Below are 20,085 nucleotides of genomic sequence, written 5' to 3'. Positions count from 1 at the left end.
AACTTACCCCGTGCGTCCGTCTGCCCTGGCTCAGCCCCGAGGTGCCCCCAGCTCCACATGGGAACTTACCCTGTGCCTCCATCCGCCCTGGCCTGGCCCTGAGGCATCCCCAGCTCCGCGCGGGAACTTACTTCATGCCTCCATCCACCACGCATGTGGGCAAAGCGCAGGCCATGCCGCAGCTCCCCCGGCCACGTGCTGGGGGCAAGGGATGGAGCCCGTCCCCAGCTCATCCAATCAGGCACGGCTGGGGCAGCCCCGCTCTGCACAGCCCTCGGGGCAGTTGCAGCAGGACCCAGCTCACTGATGAGCCGGGCCCCACAGGGGTAAGCAGCTCCCCTCCCCTCACTGCCAGCTGGGGCCTGCAGGCCGGCCCTGCCTGCCTCGCCACTGCCCTACCGCCACAGCTCTGCGCTCCACCGCCATGGCTCCACGCTCTACCGCCACTGCTGCGGCAGCTCCGCGCTCCACTGCTGTGGCTCCATGCTCCATGGCAGTGCTGGCACCGGTGCCACTGCGGGCCAGATAAAATGGCTTGGTGGGCTGCATGGCAGCCCGCGGGCCGTATGTTGGACAAGCGTGTCCTAGAGACTGTCCAGATGCACATTCCGTTGTGGGTGATGAAGCAGCGACCTGCCCATTCAGAGGTGGGATCTCCAGGTCTCAGGAGAATGACAATTGAGGCTCTCCTCTGCTGCATACGGCACCCGACTCAGAAGCTTCAGATACAGTGTGAATAGACACTTTACCAATGCTTGAGTAAGGGCTTGTTTTTCAGAGATGTTGTGGATGTCACTTGAACTTCAGTGGAGTGTCCTGTGATAAACATAAGAGGATCCACCATGGCTATTTCATAGACTATCTTCACACAGAAAACCATTTAAAAAGTCTTGGGTAGAGCTCACTGTGCCTTTCATCCTCTCTGCTAAGAGCTAGAAGATCACTTGAATGGTTCTGTCTTTTCTGAGTAGCTCAGGCCTGCCTCTTATGCAGAATGATAGGATTTGACACACAAAGTGCTAGGAGGTGGATTTACTAGTTTTGATGAAATTCCATATCCATTGTCAGCAGGAACGTGGGGTATCTTCTTAAGGACAGAAAGTTGTGTATGGGGGACCCTTCAGGATTTTGCATCTCTTCAGGGTTTGGTTTCCTCTGCCCTTCCCCCTGAAATGATTGTGATCAAGGCCACCTTGATCAGGTAACACTATACCATTTGCCTTGAATCTTGGGCCCCGTGAGACTATATCAGTGGTTCCTTTTTAGGCTTAAGGCACCCCACATTTGTCTCAAGGCACTCTCTGCAGCACCGCCATTTCAAGCATTACTGATTTACTTTACATTACTTATTTCCTTGCAATGGGGGCAGGGGAATGGCCAGGTAAGGATGAGCCTGTGTCTTGCTTTTCTGCTCATCTCCTCACACTTCAGGAACCCTTTAAAACATCTCACAGCAAACACTGGATTGGATTAAGATCCCAGAGTTGAATCAACATGGCACTGGTGAGGCTATCACTAGAATAGGGATAGGCAACCCTTTCTACCTGCAGGGAAAGTGACTCACCCTGGGTCAGAGGTGGCAAATACTAGGACCTCACTTCCAGTGCCACAGCAGCACAGGAGAATAGTGCTCCTAGGTCAAGGCACCTCCCAGCCAAGTACTACCAGAGCCCCACATCTGTAGGCCAGACCCAGTCTGTGGACTGTAGGTTGCTCTAGAAAAGATTTTATATTATCTAGCTGCCTACTGGTAGAAAGGAAGCTGCAATAGCTTCTAGGTGCTTTTCTAGTAAGCTTAGAGAAGACACTGCTTTAACTACAAGAAAGCATTTAGGATGACAAGACTGATGCAGGCTTATAGATCTTGTACTGCAAAAAGAAAATGAATATCACCCACTTTACCAGGTAAATCTGCTTTGTTGATGTTTCCCTGCTCCTGGCCAACATGTCAAAGGCCAGGGCCCTACACAGCAAACCACAATGAGGACAATCTGAAATGTAGGGCTAGAGAACATGCCAAAAGTCAGAACCAGAAAAGAAGACAAACCAGCTAAGCTCCAGAAGCAGGAAGAACACATGCTACAAAGCCTGAGATCAATGGTTAATAGAAGGCCTTAAATACCTGAGAACCCACCCCAGGAGCCAATCTCAAGTCTCCTGCAGGCACAGCTGCAGAGGCTAACACCAGGTTATTATATTATTAGCCCCACCTGGTATCAGAGTCTAGCTAAAATTAGTTGAGACACACTGATACTGGGCACGAAGTAGCAGCTTAGGCATGAAGGAGATAAGGGCTTCAGAGACCAGGAAATCATATCTCAGCAGCGGGGTCTGATAATTAGCAACCCTGAAAGGCAAGCTCATGAAGGAGACTGTCTTATGGTCTAGTAAATCCAGCTTCCTTATCTTGCAGACTGATTGTGTTTGGTGAATTGATGTGTTGCTTTTGAAAGGGTGGGACTGGACTGATAAAAGAAATATTTCTCTACTCCTGGGTAGGGGTTATATTTCCTGGGGGCTTTCATGCCTGGATTCAATGAGACTATCTCCATGTTTACAGGCAAAATCACTTTCTCCATTGAGGCAGAGTGGAGAATGTCCCCAGTTGTGTGTTGGCTCCTCTGCCTCTTCCTTGGGGTCTGCAACATGGAGATCACCCTCTTTAGGTCTTGGAGCTTATGAACTCGTCTGGCTGTGGGGTGCCAAACAGAACCAGAGGGGAGGAGATCAGCCTAAGAGCCATTAACCTCATAGTATCACCAGGGGTTTGTGTTTCTGTGAACACAGTGGGGGTTTTAACTCCCTCTGGATTTATCCCAGTATCCTGGGCAGTAATGTAGCTGGTGCCTAATGCCTCAGTGCCAGTGGGAATTACTGCCTAAATTGCCTCTTCACTTGTTGAGGCTATCAAAGCAGTCACTGCAGGAGCTACATCCCAGGAGGAAGCAGAGGCCTACAGTTGTGCTGTGAGCATTGGTTTCCTAACCTGATGCTTGAGTACCAGGTCACTGACACTGAATCATCTAATGTTTACCAAGAACCTCTTGTGGCTGTTGAGTCATGGTAAAAGACTGGTAAGGGGGTAGCAAGTTCCCCCCAGGGGCCTTCCTTGGGCCCCTGACCTTTACTGCATTGAACAATGTTTTCTTAACCAGTTTTGCAGCTGAAGATCTGTAAGATGAGATGCCCATTCTAGCAACATTAACCTCTCTGTCCTAGGGGGTCCCGAGCACCCAGATCTGAGCCACCCCCTTCAATTTCCCCAAGAGATACCTGTAGGTTTGCCTCCCTCTCATGAATTTGGCAGGAAGAAGACTTGCAGACAGAGCATTTGAATGCTCCTAGGCAGTCAAGACACTTAGAACATCCATTATTTACTGGCATAACCTTGCCACATGACAGGCAATACTTGAATCCAGGCAACCTCAAGGGGCGTGTGCAGACAAGCATGCATGTGCAGTTTGCGGCACCAGAAATTCATCTGCGGTGCTGGAAACTGCACACATTGCTCATGCATGCATTTGTTGCACTGCTGATCTGCAGCAAAATGGTTGGGGGGTTTTGTTTTGTTTTGTTTTTTACATCAGGATCTCCTGGTGTAAAAGAAACAAAACCAAAAAACCTGTGCCAGAAAAGAGGGGTGGCGCACGTGGTGTCAGCATGTGCTGCCCAAAACCAGAGCCTGGCCGGCCACGGCCATGCTCTGGCTGCCAGCCAGGCTCCGTGCGCCCAGGCTGCTGCTGCTGCAGCCCCAGGAGGCACCTAGGACTCCAGGTAGGGCTGCTGGGGCCAGCCCAGGTGCTGGCTCCAGCCTCTCCTACCCTACCCGGGGCAACTAGCCATGCACCAGAGTGCGCGTACAGGGGTGTTCCCTAGGGACAAGTAGCAGTGGCATAAATATGTGCTGCTGCTATTTGTCCCCAGGGAATTGTATGTTCCCGCTCTTTGGGACGCACCTGCACGGCCCATTCAGGATTCAAGGAATGTTTTAAGGTTGTCAGGAGGCTTCAAGGAAAACTAACTCTGGTAGAGCCACACAGGTCATTAAGTATCTAGAGCTGAAGGAGGTTAAGAGTTTGCTCCAGTCCGAAGGAAACAAGCATCTCCATCCTGAGCAGGGAGATGCTTGAGAGGAAATGAAGTTGTGTTGGCATACTCCAACTTTTCAGTGTATCACATGAGGTGGAGCAGGCACATATGTACTGCACAAGCACAGCTGGCCACAAAAGTCCCCAAGCTTGAGCTCATGAAGTGCGTGCGTACCAAAAGTGGCATGTGGCTGCGGGGAATCATGCAAAATAGAAGGTTTCAATTCAGCAGTTCAAAACTTTAAAAACAAAAACACGAAGTCTTTTTAAGTTTGATCCCAGTACTCTTTCCTGCCACGGCATGGAGTCGGACTAGATGATCTCCTCAGGTCCCTTCCGACCCTACCTACTATGAAACTATGACGCTGAAAATTTATTTGACACTGAAAATGTCGTGAGCCATTTCTCTTTCAGCATTTCCCAGGGAAAAAAATACTTTTGTCAGAGGATTCCTGACAAGAGGGATGCCTCTTATGGGAGCATCAACCAAGTGGCCATTTTGTGCTCTCAGCTGAGATACAGTATGCTACAGCGGGGGTGCTGTAGACAAGTTGCATTGTGTCCACTTCCCCCCCCATCCCTTTTGGGCATGCACAGGCTTTCTTTGATCTAGTTCTGTTGTTTTCCATAACCTACAGCAAAAGTCCTTTCGAGTGAAAGAAGACTGGTAGGTGGATAGCAAAAGATATATTGCAACCTGTGTATGGAGGAAGGGAAACCAGAATTCCAACTTCCAATAGTTTGAAAAAGTCAGAAGGAAATTATGGGAAACAAAGCCAACAGGGTGCTACTGACATTAAACTAAGTACTCATGGAAACCACGAATAAAAACTGCACCTAAAATTCCCCCAACAAAGACACAGGCTTCTATTTCATTCTGAATGATGGTCCAAAAAAACAAAAAACAAAAAAACCCTACAGAAAAGTTATTTTCTATTAAATTCTACAAACTGTTTTCATAAGGAAAAGACCATCTCCCAACAGGATGTGCATAGATGGGCATTAATGTGCATTTCACCCCTATAAAGAACAGCTTTGTATTTACAGTTTAAAATTACTTCTTAGCATGAGCAACACACTAGGACAAAGAAAGGTAAGGTCTCTTCATGAGAGTACACTTCCTTGTTCCTCTGTTACGAGCAGCAGCAGTTCTAATTATAAAATGGTTGCCTTATCATATACTGACAGAGCTCTTAGAAATTTCAGGTGCAGAACAGAAAAAGGAAGCATTGAAGCTACATATGCCACAGAAATCTCTGGTCCCTAAAGGAAGAATAACCACTTGGCTTGTGCCCCCAGAAGTGGATTATTGCAGCAGCTGCTAAGCTAGGAGGTCCTGGGTGGTGAACACTGTGAAGAGGCCAAAGCACATCCCCCTCTTCCTTGGTAATGTTCACTTTCCTTTTCTTTAATGTTCAGGAGCCCATGATCTAAGGACTGGACCGTCTTCACATGGGGAAAAGCAAATACAGATGTGTGTATGATATGAAGGATTAGGCCAACTTCTAGTCTGATGTAGGGCTGTAGTTAGGCACTATATACCTGGCCAAACTTTTGGTCCTGTCCTCCAGATCTATAGGTGTAAATGTTTTCACTTCCCAAATTAGGTGCCCACAGCAAGTATGTGCACAGTCACTTATGACCATGACTCATGTGCTTTGTCCCCACCCTTCCTGCCCTAACCTTGCAGCTTTTGCCTCTACAGCAGCTGTGTGTCTTTCTCAGCCAGAACCAGCTATGCATGCAAGATGAGAACCCTGCACTCCCACACAGTCCGTGGACTGCCTTCCCGACCCCATCGTTTTCAGATCCTGAGGGGAAAGGGCCCCAGGACAGTCAACATGGTGGGACCTAGTGCTCACCAGAAGGTACTTTATATCTAATGACTAAAGTGTGTCACATACCAGGCTGGGGCAGAGCTATCCTAGTGGTCTGACCCATCCCTTCACTCCCAAGCCCTGACACAGGGGAAGAGAGGCATAGATTTAGATTTCATAGACATTCAGGCTGGAAGGGATCCCGGAAGATCATCGAGTCCAGCCCCCTGCCCCAGGGGCAGGAAGTCAGCAGGGATCATAGGATCCCAGCAAGATAAGCATCCAAATGTTTCTTGAAGGCGTTCAAAGTGGGTGCTCGAACCGCCTCCGGCGGCAGTCTATTCCAAACCTTGGGGGCTCGGACAGTAAAGAAGTTCTTTCTTATGTCCAGCCTGAATTGGTCATGGCAGAGTTTGTGACCGTTCGATCTTGTCATCCCTTGGGGTGCTCTGGTGAACAGGTGTTCCCCCAGATCCTGATGAGCACCCCGATAAACTTATAGGTGGCCACCAGATCACCCCTGAGCCTGCACTTTTCCAGGCTGAAGAGTCCCATGGCTCTCAGCCTCTCTTCATAAGGTCTGTTTTCCTGACCTAGGTGAGGTGTCTGTGTCCCAGCTACTCGTAACTGGAAGAAAAGCAACTTGGGTGTATGCAAGGAAATTCTTTGTTGAACCCAAAATGGAATCTTTGGATTGGATTTCAAGATTTTTTTTTAATTGAAGGACAAAATACAAAGAATTTCAATTAGAAAACTTGAAACATTTCCCCTGAGAATATTGAAATGGAATGTTTTGAATTTTGGAGGGGAAAAGCCAACACATGCAAAACTGAGGCAAAATTTCCAAGATGTCTTGATATTGCCAAATCTGTGAGTTTGTTCCTTTAAAAGTTTCAGGTGAAAAATCTTGCTCAGCTTCATTTCCAAGCTTCTCCTTTCTCTCTCTTTCATGGATTAAAAAAGTTACATCAAGTAAGTGCCACGATGCACCAACGTTGCTGCAAGTTTCCTAGCAGAAGACTCAGCCATTAATCAAATGGCACGTGCAGGTGAATGAGTGCCATAAAGCTCCTTTAAATTGCTCTCTGCATTTTCCTCAGCTCTCCCAAAGAGGCAATTTCTCCTGGGTGCAGTGATGAAATATGGAGAATCTGTTCTTCAGTAAATAAATACTGTGCCTCTGTTTGCAGTAGACATAAAAGGCGCAGTCTCACTCAGAGTACCCTCAGCTCTCACTGATTTCACTGGGAGTCAAAGCAGTATTTCAGCTTCTTGCAAGGTCAGGCCCAGAGTTCAAGTGACCCCAAAAAAACAAGAAAATAAAAAAGCAGTATGGTTTCATGGGGCCTGGCTTATCAGGGGCCAGGCTTATTTCAGATAATTATTCCCCTGCACACTTCAAAGTTAGTAAGATCTAAGGAGCTCTGAGGAGCTGAGAGTTTAATGTCACCAAGTCCAAGGTCAGGAAGGGATCCAAACTGAGCTGGTGGATAAACAGCAGCAAGGAAAAAAATGCCCCCAAATTTTCAGCTCTAGGTGGAAAAAACAAAAACTTTACAACCTACTGAAAAAGTATTTGTGACCAAAAATAAATAAATAAAGCCGCACAGCTTTTTTTTTTGTTTTGGTTTGGTTTTGGTTGTTTGGTGCTTCTTTCCTTCTCAGATGAAATAACCTCAGCAACCTCTTCCAATGAAGCAGACACATCCACAGAAAGTTTTATCGAAGACATTGCCTTCACATAACGTGTCCTGCCCCACTGTGCCCTATAAGCCTAGAACCTCTGCCTGGCATTGAAAACACTTTTGGGGGCACAGGACTGAGTGAGCTTCACCTTTCCTGCCAACTGTAATTAATATCTACAGTGAAGGCCGGTAGTAGAAATAAAATGCCATGGGCAGTAGCTAAGTGGTGCTGCTGTTGGATGTCACCAGGAGACAAAATTTACTCTTGGGATCTCTCTTCTGAGCCTGGTAGGTGCTGAAAATGCTGAAGAGGCATTGCTATGGGGAAAGGTAACCTCTTGATTCCCAACTGCAGCCTTACCTCTATGGCAAAAAAAGGATCACTTTTACCTGTTTAAGAAAGCCTCTCACCCTCTTGGCTGCTACAGGCCATGGTTCCAATCAGGCCTGGAGTATGGGAGGATAAATTAACAAAAGACAATGGAATGGAGGGCACCGACAGACGTGCAGCTCCCTGGTCTAACTCATGGCGCTTCACAGAAAGCACCAGGAATTAGACCAACCCTCCCAAACCAACAGACATTCACTGTTGGGTCGCAAGGGTGGGGGATCAAGCTCCAATTTGGAGCTGATCCAGCTGCATGTCTGCAGCTTCTCCTCCCTAGCCCTGCCCCCTCCCTCACAGCTCCATGCTGTTTACACAATAGGAGGGGGGAGAAGGGAGGGGAGGGAGCTCAGGCTGAGCTTTGCCCAGCCTGTGCGGGAGAGGGGTGCAGTAGATTGGAGCCCTCTACCAAGTGTGGGGCTGGCTGCATCAGACCTGCCACCTAATCAGACACAAGTTAATGAAGGTGTTCTACTTTGGAGCACCTTGATTTAAAGCTTTATATAATGAGGGTTAATTTGCTATGTGATTGGGGATTTTAAAGTGCTCTGTAGCTGTGCACTTCTGTTAAGGCATGGCTATCAAGTGTTTTCAAGGGACCAATCGCACAACAAATTTAACTTCTGTCTTTGACAGAATGTAACTTCTGTCAAATCTAACTTCTGTCTGGAGGGGCAAGAAATCTTCAGTTCTGTCACCATGCAGCACCCCCATGTAGCTTCCTCTCTTGGTTGCCACAGCAACAAGGGCAGATGAGAATCCGCATAGCTGGGACCAACTCCAACTGCTCAGAGATGAGGACAAAGAAAAAGTGCAAATGCACAGCTCGGCCTCCAGATCCTGCCCAAACTGCATCATATTCTTCATTTTAAGCAATCGGCCCCACCAAGGCATTACAAGCATCAGTATGTGCTCCCAGCTCTTGGCTGTCATGGCACAGGGCAGGCAGGAAAGGAAAGGAAGTGACTAGAGTAGAACAATTCATACATTAGTGGAACAAATATAGAATGTCTTAACTCACCTTGTGAACTGGACCACAAAAGACAGCACATGCATCAATGTTCTCGTAGTTATCTATAATGTGCAGTTTTATGATACATAATAGGTGGTTTATGTATCATGCACATATCACTGAGAAAAGAGCTCTTTTTGGTGTCAGAAATCTAACTCTGAAAATAAGACACTGGCATTTTTCCTGTCTTTTTGGATTTGCTTTACAAGACCCTTGTCTTTTAAATAAGGTGAGGCAGAAGAGCATCCAGACATCCTAATTACCAAAGAAAGGGCAAGAGGCAAGTTCCTGTGGAAATAGCAGGTAGCACTGAAAGCGATAATATACAATTTTTAATCAACAAATTGCTCTGTATTAAAAGGGACGCTGAGAGGAAGTGGGCTCCTGAGCTAGTGGTAGTGTAAATATAACATGCTAGCTTAGATGACGCCAGCAGTATGTGGGGTGGTTTTCATGCCTGTTCTGTACTGTATGATTCTTTGTGAATGAGTTAGTTATATATAACCCCTCACAGTCCTTGCAGTGGCTGGCTCTTTTGAGGCTAATCAAAGTTGTACTGTGTTGATGAGCATGAACTGCTGCCCTCTGCTGGATGGATTGAGGCCTGCTCATGTCTTGTATTACTCAGGAAAAGCTGCGGCCCAAGCCAAGCCCTATATACTAAAGTTGTTGCTGGAGAGAGGACAGCAATCTCTGGGCATTTCTTGGAGGTCTAGAGGAGACTACTTGACCCTAAAACTGCAGGAGAGTGAACCACACCAAGTGAGAAATGCTAGGAGCATCAAAACCTGGAGTGAAAACACAGCCAGGAAGGGCAGGGGGCTGGGAATTGCTTGAAAGATCTAGGTTAACCAAAAAGTTGATCGGTCTGAATCACTACCAGTCCTGGAGGCATGAGTTTACATGACCCTACAACCTGAACCCAAAAGCTTAGACAGGACTGCATGGGCACACGTAACAGAGGGTGTGTCTACACGTGTATGTTTACTGTGCAGTTATTTAGGTTAACTACAGTGACTTATGCCAACTTGGGCATAAATTTGCTAGCTGCATGATGCAGGTAGCAAATTTATGCCTGATTAGTAACTGTGCAGTGAGACATGTATAGATGCTGTACTGCGCAGTAACACTGTGTGTGTGAAATGACTTGGGACTAACTTTAGTCCAAAGTCAGTCCACACACAGCAAAACTGCGCTGTAATGTCTGTGCATGTAGACACCAGTCTAAAAACCACTTTTAGGCTGGTATCTAGTAACTTACTGCACAGTAAATGTACATGTAGACATGCCCAGAATGGTTTAATTGTGGCTTAAACCTGAAGCAGATAGACACAAAGCCTGTTAAACTGGTTCAAATCCTCCTGGCATGGTTCAAAAGCGTACCTGAAAATTCAAGTACTATATTGAACCGGTTCACTGTCAAATGCAGACACTAAGTGTTTCATGACATGGGTCCATTCAGTCCTCCAAGCATCTGACACTGAATTATGACCCTCTCCCCCCGCCCCCTTACAACTGGCCACTCTGGTATACAGTCAAAACTCTGCTGCCCCTCTTTTTCCTCGTTTGCAGACACTTTTTATCTTCATTCTCTACTTGACCACAGCTTCTCATCATGCTTCCTTCTCTAGTGCCTGGGAACTAAAAACCATGGGTCCAGGCTCTCCTCCTTCCTGCACCCCCATTCAGGCAAGCACATTGCAGACTTCGATCAGTTGCAAGCTATTGACACTTCATGAGCTCATATTTAGGAGAGAAGGGAAAGCAGTAAAGTGAAAATACCCCTAGCAACAGGTCACCCACCCCTGGCACCATCCCTAATACTACCAGATTCTACTTGACCTCTATGGCAGAGGTGTCTGCCTTCCCAGATCCCAAGTTCTGGTCCTCCTACCTATAGTTCGCTGGCTCTGACTGTGATCTGTGCTGTACATAACTAGCCATGGACTCATTCCCTCACAACAAGATCACACGAGCAAAAAGCAAGAGCTTATACCAGTGTTGCCAACTGGGCCAAAACGCCCCCTAGCTAATATTCTACACCTGCTGTGTGACCTCAGTCCAGTCACCTCCTCACTTTGGGCCTGTCAGCATTGCATCCATGCCATACCTCGAAAGGTCCCCATGGAGAATGTCCTCCCCACTCACCCCCACTTTGAACACATCAAATCTCAGGCGCATGGCAGTGTGGCTGCCTGAGAGGAGCCCTGAGCAGATGCCAGTGAGCACATACCAAGAGAGTGCCTACAAGCAGTGCTGGCTATGCTCTCAGGACTGCTCTGAAGCAGCTGCAATGCCTTATTTTCAGGAGCTGGTGCACACAGAGTGAAAGCAGAAGGGCTGGGCATGCTTCATGGTGGCACTGAGGTAATACAGACATGCCCTCTGTTCTTGGCTTCCCCTCATCCCCTTTGGCTACTCAGGTTTATAAGTTCTTCAGAGCAAAGATTGTCTCTCAAACTGTGTTTATACAGCACCCAATAGCAGTGATCTCAATCAGGACATCACAGTGCTACTGTAATACAGATAGTATTAAGACCTTAGGTGTCAAAGAAGAGCTATTGTGAGCATTCGTTTGTGAAGAGGCATTCATTTGTGAAGAGGCAGACACAGGGCTTTTTTCTTTGTAATTGTCCTGTTCACATACTAAAGTCAGTGAGATGAGAAATAATTCTTCAGATACTTTATTTCAAACATCAGCAACACAATCATACCCACTAAGCCAAACTGGGGATATGAATATTGGATAGGGATGAAATTTGACAACTTTACTTTTGAATAAAGGCTTGTGGATTCAGAAAAAGAACATATTTCTAGGCGTTTAACATGTACCAGGGTGTTGATTAAAAGACACATGGATTGGTTGCAGCAGGAATTTCTTTTTTGTTCCCATATCTGGGCAGGTGAAATTTGTGTATGAGAAGGCATGGGAGGGGTAAAATATATTATAGAATATTTATCTGCAATGAAATTTTGCCCCCTTGCAGCAACACACCAGAGGAGAGAGTTGAGGTCAGGGCTGCCTGCAGTAGCAAGTGACTGGACTCAGAGGCCCAGGGACTCCAACCTATCCTGTGCCCCTAGTTAACTGCATCTTCTGCACTTATTGTCAGGTATGAGGACAGGAGAGAAGCAGCACAGACACACTCTGCTTATAAACTGATGATCATCAACCAAAAAGTTAAGAAAAAAAATTAGACCAAGTCAAGCCACACTCCATCGGAGAACTACTCAGTACAGTTTCTTTTCATCATCTCCCAAAATCAGCTTTATAGCCAGAGAGAACATCAAAGTCAGCAATTCACATCTTCTACTACGTGGCATTTAACCAAAGGTTCCACATTAAATTGAACTGGTGTGATTTTCAGACAGAACAGGCATCCTGTATGGCACCTCATCGCCCCCGTTATGGGGGACAATGAGGTATGGCTACAATTACTGCCAGAGTCATATCTTGGTCCCAGGCCTTGTCATGGACTTTAGGGGTCCAGTCATCATCCCACTGAAGTCAACAGGCGTTTTGTCACTGACTCCAGTGGAGCCAGATTGCACCTTCATTCCTCTTATGTAAATCTTTCCACTAACAGAGCCTCATGGTGAGTGTTGTAAGGGAGAGTAGCAGCAGGGCACTGGAATGAGACTCAGTATCAGAGTGAGATGCCCACAAACAAGGGAGTCAAATACTGCAGGAAATTCTTTCGTGATGTTGGCCTTGGACTTTGGGACCATTTCTAATGCTTACTGCCATCCACATTTGAAATGGTACCCAAGAAACAGATGAAAATTCACCCTCTATAAGGCATTCCTTCAACAGTCTTCTGAGGAAGAAGCCACAGGATCCATGAAGAAAGACTCAGCCTGTGGAGAAAAATAGGAAGTAATGAACTTAGTCGGTTCCCCTCAGTGACACAACAGGAATGCAAACCTCCCACAAATGGGCCAGCAGGCCCTGACCACCAAGTTGGAGCACTTGCGCTGGTCTGTGGTGCCAGGATCTGGGAAAGGGTGTGATGGCGTGGGAAAGCATGTGGAAGGCTGGGCAGAAAGGAAATGCAAGGCACTTTCTCCCCTTTGTTCCTCTCATAATCCCAACCCTTGAGCACTGCTGCACCACGTAGCTGCATCCAACATGATTATGAGGCAATACTTACACAGCAGCAATACTATGAGGCTAGTCACCTGGAGCACAGACACTGTCCCCACAGATTCAATGATAGCCCCGTCCTACCAGGCTGACAGGCTAAAGAACAACATGCAACAAATGAAGGAGATGGGCAAGTAGTGGGGAATGGGCAGAGAGTAACAAAAACAATGAGGGGCAAAGTTTCTTAACAGGAGGCTCCCCTCTGGCCAGAGGACGTGGTGAAGGGGATGGACATGTTGGAGCCAAAGCTCTGCTGCCCTGTCAGTGGGGGAGCGGGTGTGAAGGGAGCCCCTGCCGCACAGTCTGGAAGGCTGGCAGCCTGCTCACTTTCAGTGGTGAGCACGTGGTCGAACCCCAGCAGCTGCTTCTCCTGCTGCCACACAGCAGGGGCAAGGCCAGGAGTCTGCACCACCTGCACAGCCCACATGGCAGGAAGAAATTTCATTGTGTTGCCTATTGCCCAGTTCTCCAATTTATCCAGATACCTATGAATTTTAATCCCATCCTCCGAAGTACTTGCAACCCCACCACAGGGTGTGGATCATCTGTAAATACAAATTGTCATATCCTCCATCCTTGCATCTAAATTATCGATATAAGTGTCCAACAGCACTGAGTCTGGAGCAGATGCCTGCAGAGCTCCACTTGAGACCTATTGCCAGTCTCACATTTATTCTTTCATAGTCACTCTTCACTTGTGGTTTATTAAAATATGTTGTATCCACCTAAGGGTATTTTTATGCAGCCCACATTTCTCCAGCTCACACATGCGACTGGTACATGGGTCCATGTCACACCTTTAAAGGCCAGATATATCACACCCACTGCATTCCCCTTGTCCACTAAACTCATTACCCTATTGAAGAAGTAAATCAAGTTGGTTCAGCATGTTTTGTTGTTATAAATTCCTGCTGGATCACACCTTCCTCTGCCAGATAATCCCACTCCCTGTCACTTTATTCCATGATGTGCAGATACAAAAAACAAACAGAAACCAAAACCACAACAAAAGCACACTACCAAAACAGTGCACTCCACCAGACATGTTTCTGTCCCTGGGGAGAGGGGGAGAGAACAAACACAAGTGATGTGACTAATCTCTGTTGCATTACACTGATGGAAGATGCTTGGGCCTGACAACAAGGAGCGTGGTAGAAGAATCCATCTCTTTTACTGAGAGCAAGGAGTCATGATTGTTTCCCTGGCACTTCCCAGCCATTTTGATATGCTTATTGAGCAAATCTGGGGTGTCATTTTCCTGACTGTCAGACACTAGCTCATAGTCTACCAGGAGATCTCACTAGGCAAGTTACTTGATAGAGCAGTGGTTTTCAACTTGTGGTCTGCAGACCCCTGAGGGTCCGCAGACTATGTCTAAGGGGTCTGCGAAAGATGACTACGATCAATTAAAAGTATGTGAATATACACACTTACAATTAAAAGGGGTCCACGCCTCCAGCTGAAATTTCCAAAAGGGTCTGCACCTCCATTCAAAATTTTTTAGGCATCCACAAATGAAAAAAGGTTGAAAATCACTGCCTTAGAGCAACCTTTTTGGGTTGATCATGCTTAAACATCCCAATTCACCCTCCCTCCTCCCCCTCCCCATCCAGCCAAATACACCCCATACTTTAGGCAAAGCTATAGCTTTATTCCTGCAAATGCAGTAGTGCAGCTTTGCTGCAGGAAAAAGGAAGGCCGCTGCATATACTTAACTATGTCTCTAGTCTTAACCATTTACACACACTCACTCGCTCACTCTTCACTCTCCAGAATCAGCAGTCTGCTCTCACTCCCAGGGCAGACCATATGCCCTCTAGTGGATCTGAAGTTGAAAGAAATCCAGGAATGCCATTGCACTGTGTAACAATGGGAAAGCTGACCGCTGGAACATAGACAACGCGCAGTCTCTCAGAAGAAGTGCCTGGGAGATGGTTAGAGCACATGCAGTGAGTAAATGCAAGTAATACCGCTGCCATTCTGAAAAATCAAATCCTTGCACGCGTGAGGAGCGAAGACAATAAATTCTGACAGGAAGCAACTCCCATCACACAGGCCCTGACAGCACTAAACCAAGTGAGCTGAAGCAAATCATGGCAGAGCTATGCAATGCCTCCAAAGAAGAATCCTTACATCAGCTCACTGACACCTTCGATCTGGCAAGTCAAGAGCCAGTCACAAAAGGTTATCACCCCCAAGAGATGCCACAGAGGCCAACGGGGAGTCAGCTAGGCTGTAACTAGATTTTATTTACTAACACTATTCTTGGGAGGGAGAAGATCACAGCTTCCTTCATCCCTTCACCTGCCAAGGACCTAGCATGACACACACATACTGCACAAGTGACACAGAGCATCAAAGCCCATGTAGTGAGGCGGGCTGACTTTTATAATAAGAAACCAGAGAAGCATTTATCCCACAGTGCTGCCTAGTCCATAATAATCCAGAGATACAATGAGCACAATTTACAGCAGTCGCATAACACAAGAGTGAGGCTTTTAGGAAAACACCATCTGGTTTCCCTTTGCATTTAGGACTGAAATCTGCATTGTCCACAGGCTGCTACACTTTGAATAAACAGCAACAAAAAAAAAGCCTTCAAAGGATCACTCTTCTCTAGGGTGGAAATTAGATTTCATGTGCATAAATCGATCATTTACCTCTGAAATGCAGCTGCTTCTTGGGTGAAACACAGCAGCTGTTCACCACACACACAAACAGGACAGGACAAGAAGCAACTTCTAGCTAACTGAAACTGCCACAGGATTGTAAATAGAATATACACATTGCACTTATGCTAGAACTGGATCATGACAGCAGAATTAATATCCCGACTTATGAAAAAGAGCCAAAGACTCTTATGACAAAAATGTCAGCATGCCTTTTCTGAAGAAAGGCAAAGCATGCTTGGAAGCTACTTGCTAGGCCAGTGGGTATAACGGGAATACCGTGTACAGCAGGAGCCAAACTTTTTGGCAGGCCCGCCACAAGGTAAGTCTTCCACCTTCCCTGAATGCCACTCCAGTCCCCTTCCCCTGCCTGATCTGCTGCTCTGCTTTCTGCTCCCTGCCCTATCTGACACAGTGTGTGCCACCCCTGCACTAGTACAAGATGAGTGAGGCTCACCTCTGCATCCCAGAGTAGCAAGATGCACTTTGTGTTCCTTTTCAAAGGCAGGATCTTGTGACATGAGCCTCTGGAGAGCAGTGGCTTCAGCAAAAATATATTTTTTTCCCTTGTGCTTTATTCCTCCCCTTCCTGGCCAAAATGTCATGAGACAAACCCTATTTGTATGCAGTGTAAGCAGTTACGCAGCACAGCTTGAAGAGAGGACATGACAACAGGAGCCTGCAGAAGCACTCCCAAACTGCTGGTTAGATAGGGGACACTGGGTTAAAGCCCCCTTAGAGTAAATATGAACTGGTCCCTTGAGATGTGGTGCCTTGCAACAAAGGTGAAACACCATGCGGTTTCTTACCCCTAAGCCAGGCTAGTCACATGAACAGAGCACTGACAAGCCAGAAATCTCCTCTCATTTACACTGGCATGACTTGGAGCTCTTTCCACTGGATTCACACTCCTCAGAGAACTGGCAGAAGAGAAGGGTCAGGCCCTAAAACAGCTGATTGCTACTCACGCCTGAAGAGATAGCTCACTGTAGTCTGACACCTCCCAACTGCGTGGTCATACACACGACTGTGCCCAGAAGACCAGAGGCTTCGAGTAATATGGAAGTCACAGTACCCACCTGACAAGGCATAGCACCAGCCTTGTCACAGTGAAGGAAGTGGAGGACACTGCTGCTCCCAGGAAGCAGGGGAGGACAAGGTGTTTTTCCACCTCGCTGGCCTCTATTACACTAGTCTACCCTGGACACTTCCACCCTCGTGCTACTATGGGCTCAGGGGGCATGCGTCAGCACATCTTACACTGGCAGAAGATAGAGTTATACTGGCATGAGAGAGCTTTTGCTAGCATAGCTCATGTCGCTTGGGGAACTAATACAACTTCTACCCAGCACGCCTGCCAGCAAGCACGCCATGGCAACGCAGATTTGCCGACAAACTCCTACCATTCAGGGAAGCTGGGGTAGCTCTGGCAGCAGAAAGGCTCCTTCTGCCAGCAGGGCTGGGTCCACGCCCAGGGGCCCGGTCTGCCCTATCACTGCCACCTTAGCCAAAGCACCTGCTGCCCATCTTTGCAGACTTAGCCTATGAGGTTTTGCACCTCCACAAACCTCTTCTAGTGTGGATTAGGCCTTGGCTCCCGCCCTGCACCAGCTATGGCAACAGCTGTAGTCAAATGCTGCTTTCCCAGGCACTAGATGCAAGTCAGGCCTTTTAGAGGCAAAAATCACATAACTGGGGCATGGAGGGCTTGCTTCCTAGAGGTTAAAGAGAGCTGCCCTTGGAAGTCCACTGCTGACTGACTGTTATCTTAGAAAGCAACCAGAGGCAAGTGTTTGAATCCCACTGAAATTCAATGGGAGACTGGCACCCCAGAATTGAGTCAGACACTGAAGAAAATCTAGCTTGAAACACAGCCTGAGAAACATGAGTTTGCAGAAAATGCAGAGCTGGTTCTAGGTGCCAGCCCCAAAGCTGCTGGTTGTTGAGGTGTGGGAAGTGACAGAGCAGGGCTGTTACCACCGTCTCTCTCTAAGGCATTGGGCCTGGCCCAACAGAGAAAAGCCTCCCTCCTGCCCCCCACAACCCCTCTCCACTGAAGCAAGAGTTGCGTGGAGGAGCCTCTCCCCCAAGCAAACCGACCGGTCCACGGCTGTATTTTGTTCTTCTATCCTCATCCTTTGTCTCGCCCCTGTGGAAGGTAAGCAAAACCCCTACAGCTTTCTGCAAGAAGAGAGCTAGTGTGAGCATCTGCCTGGACTTGTGAGGTTTGCTCAACTAACACTTAACTGCAGGAGTGTATTATACATAAGCTATTAGCAATACATCTTGTCCAGCTGAGCTATCCATTCTGGAATATTTTTATTCCAACAAGGAACATGTGTTGTATGGGCCATTACAGATTGCAGTTTATACTTCATCGTAAGGCCTTTGTGGTGCCCTGTTATGCAGCAGAATTGCTGCCTCGTAGCCATGAAAGGTGATCTATCTGTGTCAACACGGTGCTTTAAAATACTTCAAAAACCACCATTCATAACCACCTCTGGCATGGGCCTCTCAGGCAGACTCCAGTCCTTTCCACTCCCTCGCAGACATCTCCTCCCACACCTCCCGCCCACATCCCCCAAAACCAGACCCTGCTTTGAAGGAGGTTTTGCTCGGAGACCCTCCCTGACTGACAGCACCTCACTGCAGCAATGGAAATAGCTCTGTGCCTGTGCCAGAGGGACAAGACCACTCTCTTAGCAAGAGGGTGGAGGGTCGGCCTTTCTAGCAAGTGAATTATTTTCTATTCTCTCCAGCAAAAGCCCTCCCAGTTTGACGGGAGGTGGCATAAAGGAATAACAACTCCAATCTCCTCCTGCTACCCCCAGCCCCAGCTCCAGAGATGAACTGCAGCCCCTCTGATGTTACAAGTGGAGACAAGGGATTCTGTGCCACAAACCCCTAATTGGACTTTCCCCAAAACCTTTTCAGGTGAACTTTCCTCCTGACCTCTTGCCCAAATAAGAGCTGCATGACGCACCCCCCAGTCCCCTCGGTGCTGCCTTCATTCCATGCACGCACCCCTGGTTGCTTTCTCTTCCTCCCCTAAGTCTTGCTATTGGATTTTCAGCCAGCCCAGGGAAGTTTCACACAGACAACAGGATGGCTGAGGGTCTTGCCTCTCCCATGAGACAGACATGCCTAGAAGTCCAGTCACCCATTCCCATGGCCCACCGGGATTCACACACACCCAGCAAGACTGAAGAAAAGCTGAAGGCCCTGCCTGTAGTTCTGTCTCAGCAGGTTGTCTGTCCTGGCTGCTCCCCCTGCTGACCCAAGGGCAGGACCAAGCAGCCCGGAGGTGGTGAAGACTGGTAGAGAAGACAGCTGGAGTACAGCAAAAGGAAAGTGGCCCCAAGACCAGCCCCATGCAACCCTCCAGTTCAGCTCTGAACCCCAACTGTCTAGGTATCCCCTACTTCTACACAGCACCCACCAGCAGCAGCCACAGCACTTCCTACCCCCACCCCCAGGAAACCCTGCCCTGAAGCAGCCCCTTTACTCCCTTCTCTCTCCCGGATATCACAAGCCCCAGTTGTTATGCACCCTATGATCCCCTCAGGCACCTTTCAAGCACTCACCCTCCTACCACTCCCCAATCAGTGCACCTCCCTTCCTCCCTACCAGTGTTCAGGGCAGGCTGTGTGGACCATCAGCCCAAATGTGACTATATACAAATGATCCACTGGTTATGCAAATTAGCACCTTGTATCATTTTCATAAGGTGTCACAGACCAAAAGCTCAGCAGCCAGGATATTGCGCCGGCCACTCAGTCTCCGCACCCCACTACGGTTGTCTGCTAGTGTGAGCCCTGTCCTGCTGCACAGATGTGAAATCTGCAGCAAGAAAAAAAAAAGTGGGGGGCAGTTGCTCATGGAAAGCAGCCCTCCTTCCCAAAACCTAGGTATGGGGGCAAAAGTGGGGGTATGACGTTGTAACTGGGGACTGCTTGTTTGTCACAGAAATACCTACATGTGCTACGTCCTCTCCCCAACACCCAGCTGTGGCTCAAGGGAAGTAACCCTGAACACCCTGTACAGGGCGCCCAGTCTGCCTCAATTAATTAGCCTACCCAGAGGAAAAAAGCATTCAGACTGAGCCTAAGATGTCTTCACAGCACTGCCTTGTGCTATACAGATGACTCCCTTTTCCTTATATGCTCCTCAGTAATGGTGCAAGGCAGCACTGTGCTGAGGGATGAATGGGAAGCAACACAGCCGCATCAGTGCAGGGCCATGGGCAAGCTAATAAGCTCTGCCCATGCCCAGCACCTTGCTAATA

At 47.8% G+C, this 20,085-nt stretch overlaps 1 long non-coding RNA gene across 1 annotated transcript in view; it reads right to left on the bottom strand.

Moving 5' to 3' along the window:
• Positions 1-11,655: 11,655 nt before the first annotated feature.
• Positions 11,656-20,085, bottom strand: part of LOC109281672 (uncharacterized) — an 81,176-nt gene continuing 72,746 nt past the window's right edge. Inside the window, exon 3 of the long non-coding RNA XR_002088409.2 lies at positions 11,656-12,845. This is a non-coding gene — a long non-coding RNA (uncharacterized LOC109281672). The remainder of the gene's footprint in view (positions 12,846-20,085) is intronic.

Source organism: Alligator mississippiensis, chromosome 2, assembly GCF_030867095.1.
Source record: "Alligator mississippiensis isolate rAllMis1 chromosome 2, rAllMis1, whole genome shotgun sequence".
Lineage (NCBI taxonomy): Eukaryota > Metazoa > Chordata > Crocodylia > Alligatoridae > Alligator > Alligator mississippiensis.
Note: the sequence above shows the minus strand (reverse complement) of the source record. Positions and strands in the feature narration are given on the sequence as shown.